The 15,511-nt window shown below is 58.9% G+C and overlaps 1 protein-coding gene across 2 annotated transcripts in view; it reads left to right on the top strand.

Annotated features, from left to right (window-relative positions):
* The first annotated feature begins 8,582 nt into the window (after positions 1-8,582).
* CSNK2A1 (casein kinase 2 alpha 1) overlaps positions 8,583-15,511 on the top strand; it is a 28,755-nt gene continuing 21,826 nt past the window's right edge. For both annotated transcript variants that reach the window (XM_075720932.1, XM_075720931.1), the window contains exon 1: positions 8,583-8,609. The gene's annotated coding sequence lies outside the window, so the exon portion shown is untranslated. The remainder of the gene's footprint in view (positions 8,610-15,511) is intronic.

Here is a 15,511-nt window from a genome sequence, read left to right as displayed (position 1 = left end):
GCCGGGGTCCGGCAGCACCCACCTGAGACAGCGGCAGAGCCGGCCGGAGCCCGCGCATGCCAGCCCCAGAGACCGGAGCGGGGAGGGAGGGAGCTGCCCGACCGAGGCGGCGGCAGCCGAGCCCAGGGCCGCGGGCTGGGACCGCACCGACACCGGCCCCGGAGCCAGCGGCGGGGCGGGGAGGACGCTCCCGTGGCCAAGGCTGCCTGCGCGGGGCAGGGCCGGGGAGGGGGGTCCCCGCGCCCCGGGGCTGGACTGGAAGGGGCCCGTGTGCGGCCGGCGTCGAAGCGCTCCAGGGGGGGACGGTGTCGCGGCCCCACGGGCGCTGGTTGTGCACGTGCAGCCGCTTGGAAAATAAACCTTATTTTTTCTGATGGGCCGGTGCCTGCCTGCGTGGGGCAAGGTGGGGGGCATATGGGGTCCCCAAGTCAGCCCTGGACCCCCAGCCCCATGCCCGCCGCTGCTCTGTGCTGCTGGAGCCAGCGCGCCCGTGCCGTGGCTACACTTGAGGGCCCCAGTGGGATCCACGTGGGGCGAGACCCCCAGGATCTCGCCGTCCCCACGTCCCCAGGCCCTGCCAAGAGCTTTGGCTCTGCAAGGGCTGCGGGAGCCCCAGCACCGTCTGCACCGTGCTGTGCCGCGGGATGGGGACAGCACCGCCAGCCCCCTTGCCGCAGCCACGAGCGCCCGGGCAGTGGGTCGGGGTTGGTGTCGCCGCTTTTGTGCCTTCCCCTCCGCCTGGTACATCATGACTGCCGCGAATGCCACCACAACGGTGACTGCCACCATCGCCGCGACTGCCACCATCACCACGACTGCCACCATCACCGCGACTGCCACCAAAACCATGACTGCCACCAGCACCATGACTTTCCCCACCGCCACCACTGCCACCATTGCTGCGACTGCCACCATCGCCGCAACTGCCACCGCCGCCGCGACTGCCACCACCACCATGACGGCCGCCCAGGGCCGTGCACAGCGGGGCTGCAGGCAGCAGCACCTGCACGGGGTCAGGTGGGGACGCGGGGGTTCCCAAACCGGGTCCCCCCCCGTGCTGGGTGGCGGGGAGCGCTGAGCCTGGGAAAGGTGCCGTGCCGGGGCCCGCAGCTCCCAGGGGCCGGCGCATCCCGCGGAGCAGAGGCAGCTGCGGATGGGGCAGCCGGGGGCTGCCGGGGTGGCCCCCCGAGGGCTGCGGGGCCGGACCTAACCCATCTCTCCAGGGTGCTGGAGTCAGCAGGGAGCAGGGGGAACACCCTGGGGGTCCCGCAGGAGCCTCCCCCCGCCTGCCCCGGGGAGGGGGCGAAGGCGGGAGCCCAGCGGCACCTTTCGGCCCCCCACTCGGCCGAGACGAGCCTGCCCTGGGCTCCCTCCCCCCCGGGTTTGATTTATGGAGCTGACAGCGCGGCGCAGCTGTGAGAGCTGGTCCCAGGCAGGGACCGGGGTGGGTGGGAGAGGTTTGTTCTCAGCGTGGCTAATGTGTCCCAGACCCCAATAAACAGCCGTGAGATTCTCCAAACAGCCCAGGACACAGAATCCCTGCCCCCGGGTTTATCGGGGGGCAGGGGCGGCGGGGAGGGGGCTGCGCTCTGCAAACAGCCCAACCCGCACATGAAAGGGGACCGGCCCCTTGAAGCGGCAGCTCCGGACCCCCGGGGGGCCAGTGAGGTCTGGTGGTCCCAGTGCCGGGGGCACAGCAGGTCCCAGCACTGAGCACACGGGTCCCAGTGTGTCCCAGGGCTGAGCACCAGTGTCCCAGCATGTCCCAGTGGCAGGGACTAGGGCCCCAGCGAGCTCCAATATAAAGGCCATGGGTCCCAGTATGTCCCAGTGCAAGAGCTGTGCACCCAGTATATCCCAGTGGCAGGGACTAGGGCCCCAGCGAGCTCCAATATAAAGGCCATGGGTCCCAGTATGTCCCAGTGCAGGAGCTGTGGAACCCAGCACGTCCCAGTGCAGGAGCTGTGGAATCCAGCACGTCCCAGTGCTGGGGCTGCACAACCCAGCATGTCCCAGTGCAGGAGCTGTGCACCCAGTATGTCTCAGCGCCAGGGACTAGGGCCCCAGCAAGCCCTAATGTAAAGGCTGTGGATCCCAGTAAGTCCCAGTGCATGAGCTGTGGAATCCAGCACGTTCCAGTGCCGGGTCTGCACAACCCAGCATGTCCCAGTGCCAAGCCTGCTGGTCCCAGCACATCCCAGTGCCAGGGACTAGGGTCCCAGTAAGCCCCAGCATAACAGCCACGGGTCCCAGTTAAGTCCCAGTGCTGAGGCTGCGCACCCAGTATGTCCCAGCGCTGGGGCTGTGGAATCCAGCATGTCCCAGCGCTGGGACAGCGGATCCCAGCACGTCCCAGCACTGGGGCCATGGATCCCAGCATGTCCCAGTGCCAAGCCCACGGGTCCCAACATGTGCCGGTGCCAATCCCGCGGGTCCCAGTACATTCCAGCCCCTCCCAGCACCGCAAGAGGGAAACGGTGACTCAGAGGCGCCGGAGGCTGCCGGGCTGGTGGGAGCCGGGCGCCCCTTTGGCCCGCACTGGGCTAGCGCTGCGGCCACCACAGCCGATCGCCCGCGGATGCTCCCGGCTCCCCGGCTGCCGCAGCCCCGCGCCGAGCCCAGCCGCGCCGCCTCGCTCGCGCTCCCCTCCCATCCTCTCCCTTTCCTGCGCGCGGACACCCTTGGAAAGGCTCTTGGCTGCTTTCTCTGAGACAGGAAGGTGTCCCCGAGTCTCAGGAAGGAAAAACACTCAGTGCTGAACCCACAAAGACCGTCTCCGAGGGGCCGGGGCTGGAGAGGCTCCAGGCCTGACATCACCTGGGAACTGGAACCAGAACCGCAGCTGCACTCTGCGCCTGGTATTTTTTTCTTTAACTTGTGTTTTTAAACTTTCTTTTTATAGATTTTTTTTTTTTTTTTCCCCTTTCCCTTCTCCATTCCCCTCCCAAATATTTCAGCCTCTCCACAGTTTAACCTTGCCAGGCCAGCAAGGCTGGAATGCAGCAGGGCTGCACCCGCGGCCAGAGCCCGGCGGTGCCGAGACCACGGTGCTGGTGGGATGGTTGAGGCCACATCCAGCCGGGCAAGAGCTGTGGGCAGGGGGCTCAGCCCAGGGCTCGCTCCCTGGTGATGGGGGGGACCGGGACCCTGCAGCCCCCAGCACTGCTGTGCACCCAGGCCAGTGCAAAGGGACCCGCGGTCGTGCCGGGACCCGGGAGGGTCCAGCTGGGCATGGGGGGGTGGGAGGATGGAGCTGCCATGGCGGAGGGGTCTGGCAGAGCCTGCGGTGGGTGGGCAGCGCCGCTCGCCCGACTCATGGCCCCCGGGGTGGGGCAGCGGGGTCAGGCTGTCTCCAACGCCTGGGCCTGAGCCTGCGCCGGCCATGCAAGCAGAGCCAGCCGAGGACGTGGGACACGAAGGCAGGTTTCAGCGCCGGGATCCAGCCCTCCTCATGCCTTGCCCTTTGGCAACACCTTTGGGTGCTGCCTGGCCCTCCGCAGGCTCCTCCTGGAGCAGAGGGTCAGGACAAAGACCCCAGCGTGTCCTACAGCGGAGCAAAGCTCAGCCGCTCGCTGCCCAGGAAACCTCCCTGGTGCAGTGACCACAGCGATCGTCTGAGCATCACAGGTCAGCCCCGGCCCTGCCGGACCTGGGGGCAAGTGGCTGGGAAGGGACCCCTGAGGTCTAGATGGCAGTGGGAGGGGACACGGGGACACAGGGACAGGGGGACAGGGGGACACGGGGACACGGGGACAAGGAAACAGGGCTCTGCTGCCCAGGGCAGGGCAGGGGGAAGGACCAGGGAAGGATGGGCACACCAAGGGCTGGGACGGGACGGAGCTGATGGGATGGGATGGGATGGGATGGGATGGGATGGGATGGGATGGGATGGGATGGGATGGAGGGGATGGGATGGGATGGGATGGGATGGGATGGGATGGGATGGGATGGGATGGGATGGGATGGGATGGGGTGGGATGGACGGGATGGGATGGGATGGGATGGGGTGGATGGAGTGGAGTAGATGGGATGGGATGGGATGGGATGGGATGGGATGGGATGGGATGGGATGGGATGGGATGGGATGGGGTGGGATGGGATGGGATGGGATGGGATGGGATGGGGTGGATGGAGTGGAGTAGATGGGATGGGATGGGATGGGATGGGATGGGATGGGATGGATGGAGTGGAGTGGAGTGGAGTGGAGTGGAGTGGAGTGGAGTGGAGTGGAGTGGAGTGGAGTGGATGGGATGGGATGGGATGGGATGGGATGGGATGGGATGGGCAGGGCAGACCGGGGTCAGTGTGATGGCCCCCAGACCGGGGCGCCGGGCAGTCCCTGTCTCCCCATGCCGGCAGACAGACCGTGCTGACCCCGCCATCACCCTGCCAGGGTCCCCGGTGAAGGAAGGGGGCAAAGGCTCTGCTTGAGCCCCCCCCAGGACCCCCACCAGGTCCCCGCCACCACACCAGGGCCAGCCGTGGCCCTGCAGCCGCTGAGCCCCACGCCAACCGCTCCGACGGCACCCGCGCTGCCGGGCACCCCCGGTGCCACCACCCCGCTGTGTCCCCCCCCGTGCACCGGACCCCTCAGAGCCGCTCGCCCCACGGGGACCCCGTGCCGGCCGCGGTCCCTGGGGATGCGGGCCCTGCCAGCAGGGACAGGGTGTGAAGCTGCGGCGCGGGGTGAACGCCAGGTTAATCTCCCGCTGGAGCTTCCCTCTGCAAACAATAAGACAATGCCCGGCCGGGGGCCGCCTGCGTAACCAGCGGTGCGGAGGGGAAGTTGTAATATTTGGATTTAGCACTCAGTAAATTAAGGAAGAAAAAGGAAAAAGCGCTGGGGGTAATCAGAGCGGGGCTGGCCCCGTGCCCTGCCCCACGGCCAGCGGCCCCGGGGAGCTCAGCCTGGCCTGGGGACAGCCACCGAGCGGGGCCAGCGTCCCCGAGAGCCCACATGGCCAGGCATGGCTGGGAGAGGATGTCCCCAAAGGCCGGGCAGGGGACAGGCATGTCCCCACCACAGGGATGCGCAGCCCGGAGGGTCGAGGCTCGGAGCTCAGCCGGTCTGCAGGCAGCGCTAGCGGCAAACATGGCATCTCCTGCAACACCAGAAAAGGGATCTGGGCCAGGAGTTTATTTTAATCCAGACCTGCTCACGCTCATGGGAAATAAAATCCTGTTTCTGCAGCTGGGGTGGCCGGGCAGGAGAGGGCCCCGGCGGGGGGACGGTCACCTCCAGCTGACAGCGGTTGGGGTGGCAGGGGGTGACAGGCGAGGGGGCTGCGCGGTGCGAGGGGCCCCTCTGAGTGGGTACGGGGGGACCGTGGGCACCGCAGCTCCTGGGAGACGTTTGGGATCGATGCTGGGGAAGGGGTGTCTGGGGGCGGGGGGCTGAACCCCGTCCTGCCGCAGCTCAGCCCCTTCCCCAGCACGGAGCAGGGGCCATGCTGGCGGGGCTCATGTTGGGGGGCCGGGGAAGGGCCCTGCTGTAGGTTGCCCCCGTGGGTGCCTGGGGCAGGGACAGCTCTGCAGGGCTGGGCTTAACCCCTCCAAAATGTAGCAGGGGGGGTCTGGGCTGCCTTCCCACCCCCCGGCAACCCTGCTCCCCCCCAGGGCAGACCCCTGCCTGCCCCAATCCCACTGGGGTGAGCAGGGCAGGGGCACGTGGGTGCTTGTTGGGGGGTGCGGGGCCGGACCCCACCCTGCAGGGTCCGAACCGCGGGCTCGGGAGGGCTCCGTCCCCACCTTGTGCCCTGGGCAGAGGCCTCCCCGCATTTGGGGACCCCAGGGTGGGGGTCCAGTGCGGAGCTGGCAGAAGGGCTGGGACAGATGGGGGAGAGGTGACCGTCAGGCAGCAGCAGGCAGCCACAGGCAGCAGCAGGCAGCAGCGGGCAGCAACACGGGAAGGCCTTCGGCGTGCCGGGAGCCCATTTCCCCACAACAGGGGCCGTTATCAGCGGCCAATACTCAGAGCGGTCCCAGGGGGGACCTCCAGCCCTTCCCCTCCACCTACCCCACCGCTCTCCCGCTCCGGCCCACGTCAATGCTGCCGCGAAGGTGTCGGAACAATCGCCTGACAAAGAGCTATTTTTAGGGGCCGGGGCTCGGAGCGAGGATACGGCCCGGCCGCTGACAATGGGGGGAAGGGGGCCGGGCTTCCCCCGTGACCACTCGGCAGCAGAAGGACCTGTAAGATTTCCTCGATGACCCAGGCCCGTACAATACAAGGAAAGCGCAAGAGGGAGATACCCCCGCCAAGACGAGCTGCTCCTTTACCTAATGGGAGTGACCCGGGGTGAGGGGTTGTGAGATTTGGGCCAGCGGCCTCCCACGGGGGAGACTCCCACACCGGGAGGGAAGCGGGGCGAAGCATGGCCGTGCTCAGCTTTCCACGAGGCCGCGGCTGGGGGGGGGCCGAGCTGGCTCCTCTCTGCTCGTGCCACACACCCGGGGCCGAAGGGCGCGGGGTTCGGGGCACGGGGGGCTCCGGGGGGCAGGGGGTGCGGTTTCAGCCGAAGCAGCAGAGGCGTCAGGTGTGCCTCCATGTGTTTTCCCCCTCCCTGGGGTCTCCGCCGGCTCAGCCTGAGACAGAGAGGTCTGCGGGTGATCTGCTTTGGCCAGCCCTTGGGGGTAAAGCTCATCTCCCAGGCTGCACGACAGGAAATCGGGGCTAAAAACATGAAAGGCAGCGAGGGAAGGTCACCAGGGCCTGGAAGAGCACAGGGCTCAGCCCAGCTCCGGGTCCAGCGCTGCCAATGCTGCGGGGGGACGAGCCCCTTCTGCTGTCCCAAACAGGGCTCATTTAGCCAGTGTGCAACAAGCCAATCTTCACACACTGAGGCGAGATATGGTTTTATTCCCAAAGTTGCACAAGTTTGGGTGCTAGGTGGTAATTCCATGAAGCTAGCGCACTTACCAAAGTTTTCTCTTAACTTTTACACATTATGATTAACACACCACACCTATCTACTACATAATTGTTAAATTAGTGAAGCATACTTGTCTCTGACTGGGTCATATCTTCTTCGCTTAAATTTAAAGGTACAATATGATTTTAACTTATTAGGCATGCTCAAGGAGGGTGGGGGGCTAGTCTCTCTAGTTTTTAATCGATTCGGTGGTCGCAATCTCCCCCTGCCAAAATTACCTTTCCCCTACTTTCCTTCTTGGCAGATCCTTAGTAACTCTTCACGGTTCAGTAGTCAAGACAGTAATGCATCGCCTCGTGTCCTGTTCCGGGATGATTTGCCATTAGCGATCTACGAACCAAACAAAAGCATTTCTAGGGTAGGGCTTTATAACTGACATTCTCTAGCAGCATCAGTTTTGGTTTCGGCTGGGATAGAGTTAATTTTCTTCCTAGTAGCAGGCATAATGCTGTGATTTGGGTTTAGGATGAGCAGAACGCTGATAACACACTGATGGTTTAGTTGTTGCTGAGCAGTGCTGACACCAGGCAAGGACTTTCGAGCTTCCCGCGCTCTGCCAGGCGCACAAGAAGCTGGGATGGGGGCACAGCCAGGACGGTTGATCCAACCTGGCCAGAGGGCCATTCCATACCATACTGCGTCATGGGCAGTATAGAAACTGGGGGGGTTGGCCGGGGAGGAGCGATCGCTGCTCGGGGACGGGCTGGGTATCAGTTGGCGGGCAGTGAGCAATTGCATTGGGCATCACTTGCTTTGTGTATCATTATTATTGTTGTTCTTATTACTACTGCTATTTTACTTTATTTTATTTCAATTATTAAACTGTTCTTATCCCAACCCAGGAGTTTTCTCACTCTTACTCCTCCGACTCTCCCCCCCACCCCACTGGGGCCGGGGGAGCGAGCGAGCGGCTGCGTGGTGCTGAGCCGCTGGCTGGGGCTAAACCACGGCAGATAACGATTCCACCCACCCCGCCACAGCCCCTGCAGCCGCACGCCTCGGGGACACCCCCGGCCGCGGCCCCCCGGGGGTCCGGCGGCGGGGCCCGGCGGGCGGGCGGGCCGGGGGAAGGGCCGCCCCCGCCGCGGGGGCTCGGGGCCCGCCTGGCTCGGCGGGCCGCAGTTGCCACCTGGCGGCAGGCCCCGCGCACAGCCCCGCGGAAGCACCGCGGAGGGGCCCGGGCCCCGGTGGCCTCCGCCGCCGCCGCCGCCGCCGCCGCGCACGGCCAGGCCTTCCACCGGGGGCGAGGAAAGCCGGGACGGGGGGGGGGGGCTGCGGGCCGCGCTGGGGCTACGGCGCCCACCGTTTCAGCTCGCCTCACCTCCCCTCGCCTCACGGGGCGGCCCCAGCTGCCCGCGCCAGGGCACGGAGCGTGGACAAGGCCCGAGGGCCGGGCCCCGCCGCCGCCGCTGCGGCCTCCGCTGCGGCCTCCGCCGCCGCCGCCCCGCCGCGGACTACAGCCCCCAGAATGCCCCGCGGCGCCCAGCGCCTCTGCGCATGCGCGGCTCGCCCGTCTTCCCCCCCCACCCAGCCGCACGCCGCGCGCTAGCGGGCTGCGGGGTTTCCGCTTCCGGCGCGCCTCGCTCTGGTCCCTGCGGCTGGCGGCCGAGCCTTGTGCCTCCGCCATATTGTCTGTGTGCGGCCGGCGGGCGGGCGGCGAGCGGGCGGCCGCGGCAGGTACCGGCGGGCCGCGGCGGCTCCGGTGCCCCTCCTGGGGCTACGCGGCGGGGACGGGCGGAGGGGGCGATGGGGGGGAGGCGCCACCGTGTCTCCCGCGCTCTCCCACCCCCCCCACCCCCGCCCGCCCCGCTGCGGGCACGGTGTGGGCTGAGGGGCCGGGGCCGCCCCTCAGGAGAGCTGGGCCGTGGCGGGGGGCCCGGCCTGGCGACGCTAAGAGGGAACGAGCGGCGGAAGGGTGGGAACGAGCGGGCCTGGCGCGGCGGGGAGGGCAGGGCCCGCGGCCTCTTGCCCGCGGAGGGGGCCTCCGTGCCCCCGGGGGGTGAGCGGGGCAGGGCGCTGCGAGGGGGGCCGCCTCGGCTGCTCTCAGCCTGGCCGGGGATGAGCTGTGGAGCCGCCCGCTGCCCCCGGCCACGCAGGAAGGGCAGGGCCCCACAGAAGGGTAGCCTTCCCCTCCCCCAGCCCTCCGAGCTCGCACGTTCAGGCGGTGTAGGTGTTATTTACTTAAAAGGCTCCGTCTTTGCCTTTTCCCCGCCCTGCCCCAAAAAGCAGGGGGCTGCGAGGTGTGTGGAGGGGCAGGGAGAGGCCTGTTTCTTGCTCCCAGCCCCAGCCGCGCAGGGACTCGGTTCTGGGCTTTTCTGGGCGGAGGGGAAGGTGGTTTTCACAGATTTCCACACCAGTTGCTCTCCTCTTCTGAAGGCAGCGGTGGTCAGTCTCGCCCCTGCTGTAATTTAGTTAATTGTGCCTTGGGGCAACGGGCTGTGTGGCTGTTGGTAAAATATGCTTTGTAAACGAAAGGGCAGATGAGATTATGAAACCCCATGCGTTTTGTTTGTCAGATTACTTTATTCTTTCTTACTAAAGGCTTTGGGTACAACCAATAAAGTTTGGATTATGAACACTCAGTCATCGGTATATTTTCTGCTGACAGCAGTGGTTGATCTATGCAGAGACTCATGAAGGCATGTGCCTCACTTCTGCAAGCTAAATTTATGGATTCTGAGCCTGTGTTGTTCAGTGGTGTGGTCCTTCGCACCCGTGCCGAGCCCCGGTACCTGCAAGAGAGGTCTGCAATGGCACGAGGTGTGTGCTTTTCAAACCTGCTACTGGGTTGGGGTCTTGGAGAGCTGTCCTGCTCTGACCCTCGATGCCAGGCTGCGAAACCGGGTGCTGCGCGCGTCTCTTGGGAGGCAGCTGCGCTGCGTGGTCTGCGTGCGCTCACCTGGCTCGTGCAAGCTTTGTCCCCAGCGTACCCCGTAAACGGCTTGGGAAGAGGAGCTCATTTTGTGCCTGAGGGTCAGCACCCATTGGGGCTGACTGGGGGCAACATCATCTTTTTAGAGAAAAGCAGGTGCAGACAGGAGTGTTTCGGCTTGGGGGCAGGTAGCAATTTAGTTTGCTCTTTGAACACTCTTTTCAAAAACATGATAGTTGCTCAAAATATTCAGGCTCAAACAGAGTTGGTGTTCACGCTGTATTGCCAATCAACCTGGGTGTTGGATCTGGCTCTGCCAGCGCGGATTCTGGTTGTAGCATAGGTAGGTGCAGAGAAGTCATTCGTCCTGTGCATTGTTCATGTTGGTGTGGTGTAGAAAAGGGCGAAGCTTGTGCTAGGAGAGGGGAGACTGTGCTTGGGAAGACTTTAGGCAGGATTTGGGGAAAGCGTGAAGCTCGAACAGCTTCCTAATTAGTCCTAGAATTGGGACGAAGGTAACGTTCCAGTTCTTACAGCCCAATGCCGTGCCTAGGTAAAACTTACCAACAGTGGTATGTCCTCTGTGGAGACACACACTGTGTCTACAGCTGGAAAAAAGAAAACTGGAATAGGACATGTCTCCCACTGGCAGAAGAGTGTCCACTCCCGCGGACAGGGCAGTCTGCTTTCCACTCTCAGGAGAAGATCCGCCCGTGTCTTGGGGCTGGAAGTCTGGCTCTTTGGATGGCTCTTGGCAGAGGAGGGTTTATTGTAAAGGTCCAGACCTTTGTCTGAGTATGAAGTATGTAGACCTTTGGTGGTGGGCAGTGATCCTTCCCTTTCATCTTGGCAATGGAGATTTCCTTCTTTTCACCTTTACCTGGTAATGAAACTTCTATTATTTATGCATTGTTAGTGAAACCTCACTGTCTTCCAGTTCCCAGTGTGGGCGGTAGGAGAGAGTTCAGTGTACGTGTCCTGCAGCTCAGACCGGTGAGCTTGCCGAGTAGGATGCTGCCTGTGAGGAGTTGAAACCGGGGTTGAGGAAGGTAAGCTCAACCCTGGAGTGAGGAAAGTAACGTCATCTTGGCCTTTGCTACAGCCAAGGAGGGGAAGCTAACGTAGCTGAGTAGCTGGGTAACGTATTGTGGTGGGGATAAGCCACAGAATATGGAAAAATGTGGTGAGAGAATCGGATGCTGGAGGAGAAAGCAGATGCTTCCAAGTGGGAGATTCAGAACAGGTTCTCTGGGTTTGGCAGGGCACATGGGTTCATGGATAGAGGAGAAATGGGTTCTGTTGGGGGAATATGGCTCTTTGGAAGAGGGATAGTAAAATTGGCAGTAGGGTCTAGCAAATGTGGAGGAAATTGGATCATGGAATGTTTCATGATAATAAGTGGAGTTTAGTTTTGTGCAGGGGCAGTTAATGGTACTTGGTTACTTCAAAAAAAGCTGATGAAATGTGAGAATGAAGTTGCAAACCTGTGAGTGGGGATTGCTGGGGAAAGACGTGGTAACATACTATTTCCTGAAGGTGAGACATGGAAAGACTTTAGTATTTGAGATTTGAGGCATTTTCCAGTAGAGCAGGTTAACTAGATAGACATGAAATGGTTTTGTGGTAGGAATCTTGGGAAGACAGGGTGTCAAAAGGTAGTTATGGATTTGTGGAGTTGTAGAGAAAGAAACTGTGTTTCTAATGTGATAAAAGGGACGGGGCCGTAATTTTTCCCAATTTGATTAAATGGCGGGTGTCCTTATAGCTTCTACTTGAATTCTTTTTCTGCATTTTCTCTTTACAGAACTAATTTTGTCTTTTTGTCTTTCCTCATGTCCTCTGAGGAATAAGGGAAAGGAAGACAGGAGAAGCAAATGGGTGACATTGTGGTGGTGTGATTAATTTCATGTCACATTTCTGAAAAGGCGAGGATTTATTTCTGGGTTACCAGACCCATCACCTCCTCTGTTCCTCCATTATTGAATTGCCTACATTAAGGTATCTGTTCTGTAAGCTATCTGGGTGAGATTGTTGCCATCTTTGATTTTACTGTCCCGTTAAGGTTCTTGAGAGAATAAACCCCACAGATTTTAAGATCGGGGGGACTGCTGTGGCTTAGTCTGACTACAAACGTTATCTGGTTTTGATTGCAAGACAACTCTTGGATAATTTTTCTGAGCTTGGATATCTCCTTCCAGGGGCTTGCAAGAGCTGACTTTCCTGGAATTTACAGAACCTAATTGGAGAAAAGGAATTCTCCTTTGGACCTAGAAAAACTGCTTTGAAGAGGAGACTGCAGCTTTCTGAACTGGCGTTAGCGCTCTTGCTGAAAGCAGAGTGGTTTTACAAGCTGTATTTTGGACCCCATGTGCCATCAAGGTGCCAAACCTATCTGTCGGTAGGAAAGGTTGATAAGAAATGGGATTGTTGGTGTGGTCATAGGATCAATGGTTCACAGGTATCTCCTGGTGCTCAGGCGTCAGCAATAGAGGAGCAGCAACGTGAGCCTGACGTTGAGTCTTATCAGACTGTTCTGGACAGTTTTATTTAAACAAATGATTTTATTATCCATTTCATGTTGCTGCTTTGGTAAGCTGAAGAGCGGAAGGGAGACCTTGGAGTTCTTTGCAGACTCAAGACAATACCACCACGGACCGGAAGGTTACAATTTCAATAATTTTAATTTTCCACAGAGTTTGTTTCTGTCCTTCTTATGACCGATTTCTAATTTTTAAGGAATATTACCGTTTGCAGGGAGGCGCTTTCTAAAGCAGGCCATCCAGCTGCTTAATCTAATGGCTGGATTATATTATGGCAGTTTACTTAAAGTGAATGGCGAATAAAATGCGTACTAGGTGGAAGTGGAAAATAATTTTGGGCCAAGGTGGAATTTGGCTGCAGGTTGCCAGTTGGATGGTCGTGTCTTCGAGTGTTAACGGCAGTCTTAGAAAAATGGAGTTGTTTTGCGGAGCAGTAGCCCTCCGCCCTTGCACCTTCTGGAACAACCAAAGGGTAAAGTAGTCTTTTTTTTAATTAAGCTAAGTGTAGGGAGAGTCCACTGTGTTCTGCGGTGTTAACACAGAATTAGGTGCCAGAACTTGCTTTCGCTGCATGGGAGAGGCCTCGCCACGCTGTGAAGAAGTGCCCCCAAAGTCCTCCTGCGTGCCCATGGAGGTGAAATGGTGCCTCTCCTGTGTTCTGGCCAAAGCCCTCGGAGAAGGCAGTTTCTCAGCGCATCTTTGCACATGTGTGCGCGAGTTGTCAGTAAATCTTTATTTTTAGTGTTCTGAAAATGGATGAGCGTGGACACACACAACAAATTAATTTCCAGTACAGAAAAGCAAGAGCTCCTGCAGCGTTCCTTCTCTTGCAAGTTTTGTCGCAGATTTCTCTGTTGCCAGTGTGCTGTTAAATTCCAGCCTTGCCTTCTGCAGATTAAGCGGCACTTTGATTGAACTCCAGAAGGAAAAGGAGGTCTTTTTGCTCACTTGAGGAAGTTGTGCAGCATCCAGATTCGTGTCAACTCGGCTTACAAATTAAAAGTTACAAGTTTTGGTCTTTCAGAACGTATGGCATCCAGGCATATGTCCAACGTATGCATCTTACCAGGCATATAAATGTATACTCATCCTAAGCCGTGACTTAATGCCGCGCGGTGGCTTTACTGGGCGATGGCAAGGTGTGAAGAAAGATGCTGTGGAGATGGACAAACTTGTCCTTGTGTGTGGCCGACAGCGGCATGGGTTTGTTTGGCATGGCGAGGGTGGGTTCAGCATTCATGTCCCCGCTGGGTTACACCGGGCGATGAATGCTGTGGTCACCACGCTTCAGTTAATCTCCAAAACACTGGTGTGAAATATTAAAATCTTAGATTTACATCACCTGCAATGTCTGGGAGACCTGCCTGTCTGGCTGTGGTTGTATAAACCTAGCACTCTTGTGTGTTGTGTGAGGGTACCCAGTGCATAATAGATACTGATTTCTGGAGTTTAATAGCTGGTTTTTTCCATTTGATTTTCGGGACGGTTGTAGCTAGGTTCATCTTGTGTTAATAATGATGAATTTTTAGAGAATTATGTTAGAACTTCTACTTTCTGGCAGGGGTTTGCACCGGGTGTCTCTTGCTGAGCCTTCTGGATGCCAGCTGAACTGTGAAGATGGTTTGCAGTGTGTTGCCTGCTCAATGGGAACAGCTGATCACAGGGATTTCCTGAAGAAATGGTTACAGGCGATGTATGCTGGTTTGTCCTTTGGCTCTGGTAACTGTTCCTGCCTCTAGGAATTGCGTGATCAGATCAATTAAAAACTTACAACTTTTACAGATGGTAGGTACAGTTCAGTTGTGTGAGTTCTAGCTAAATCACTCTCCATACATGAACCGTAGGAGTCAAATCAGCTGAACGATTGGCCTGTCAGTACTCTGTGCGTACTAATTAATGAGGAAAACAACTGTGTCACTTAGCAGTAATTAGGAAGGTAGAACTTTCCAGAGGATGCTGCCAGTTGACCTGATGTCAGCTGTGAAGAGCCTCTAGTGGTGCCGAAACATTCCCCTTTGTGAGCCTTCAGGAAGAGTTACCTGGCATTGCCGGGATCTCAGAAAGGGTGGCTTTGGTAATTGACTTCTTGGAAAATACCGTGCAAAGCTCCAGCAGTAGGAGCTTTGGTTTTAGTAACGCTCTTAGAAGAAAAAGAATCACTTCACGTTGGAAGTCCTTGCAAGCGCTCTTGCTTTGGCTTTAGGTCAGACCTAAAGAGATTTGCCTCCAAAAAAACCCCACTGCCTTTCCTGTGCTCCCTGCTCGGCCTGAACTGTCGGGGTGGGGAGGAGATGCCAGCAGACGAGTATTGTCATCGGTTTCTGGTTTGGTGTGTGTGTACTGACAGGTTAGTTTGGCAATTCCTGGTTACCATTTTTATTTGATTGTGTCAGGAGTCTTCAGCACCGGCAGTAATGATACCTGCTGTGATTTGTGGGAGGCTGGGAACGACGGCAGGAGAAGCCGCAGGCGTGGGAGAGCGGCAGAGCCCGCACTCGGCTGCTGGGTTTGGGTGTCTTGATGGTGTCGCTGCCCACTGCGGCTACACGGCCTCGTCCAAGATCAGTCTTGGCGGTTTTGGGTTAGGAAAAGCTTTCCCTTTGCTCCGTGTGCTGTGGACTAGCTTAGCTCTGAAAACAGGAGGGAGAATCTGTGATTTTGGGGGAGAAGTGGGAAGAGAAGATCTTTCAAAGTTGACTGTTCTGTATAAAATCCCTTAGGAGATGGGGCGAGGAGCGTTCCCGGCACTGGCAGCTTCCTGCTGCTGGAGGAAATCCTGGGCGTTCTGCCCTGAGTATGCGTGCTCTTGCCAACACTGAAGTTTTGCAGAGGACAGTTGTCCAACAAGGCTGAGATGCTGGAGACCCATAGAGGGTCTGTGTAAGCTCCGCTAAAATTTAGCTGTTACAGGTCTGAACAAAAATAAAAGACTGTGACAGAACTTCTGCTAGGAGAGCGTGTGGACCACCGGTGATACTGCCAGGGCAACCTGGAGGGTGTCAGATGCGATAGACGCCGCTTTCTTCATTTGTGAGGTGAGAGAGTTAAGTTTTACCCAAGATTGTGGAGGTTATCGTAAAATGCGGAGTTCCAGTAAAACCATTTTGTGGTCGGTCCTGTGACTTCTGTATAGATTGTGATCCTCATTACAAGGCATGACCTCTTCG

This window comes from Pelecanus crispus, chromosome 14 (assembly GCF_030463565.1).
Source record: "Pelecanus crispus isolate bPelCri1 chromosome 14, bPelCri1.pri, whole genome shotgun sequence".
Lineage (NCBI taxonomy): Eukaryota > Metazoa > Chordata > Aves > Pelecaniformes > Pelecanidae > Pelecanus > Pelecanus crispus.
The sequence above is the reverse complement of the archived record's forward strand: the minus strand, read 5'-3'. Positions and strand labels throughout refer to the sequence as shown.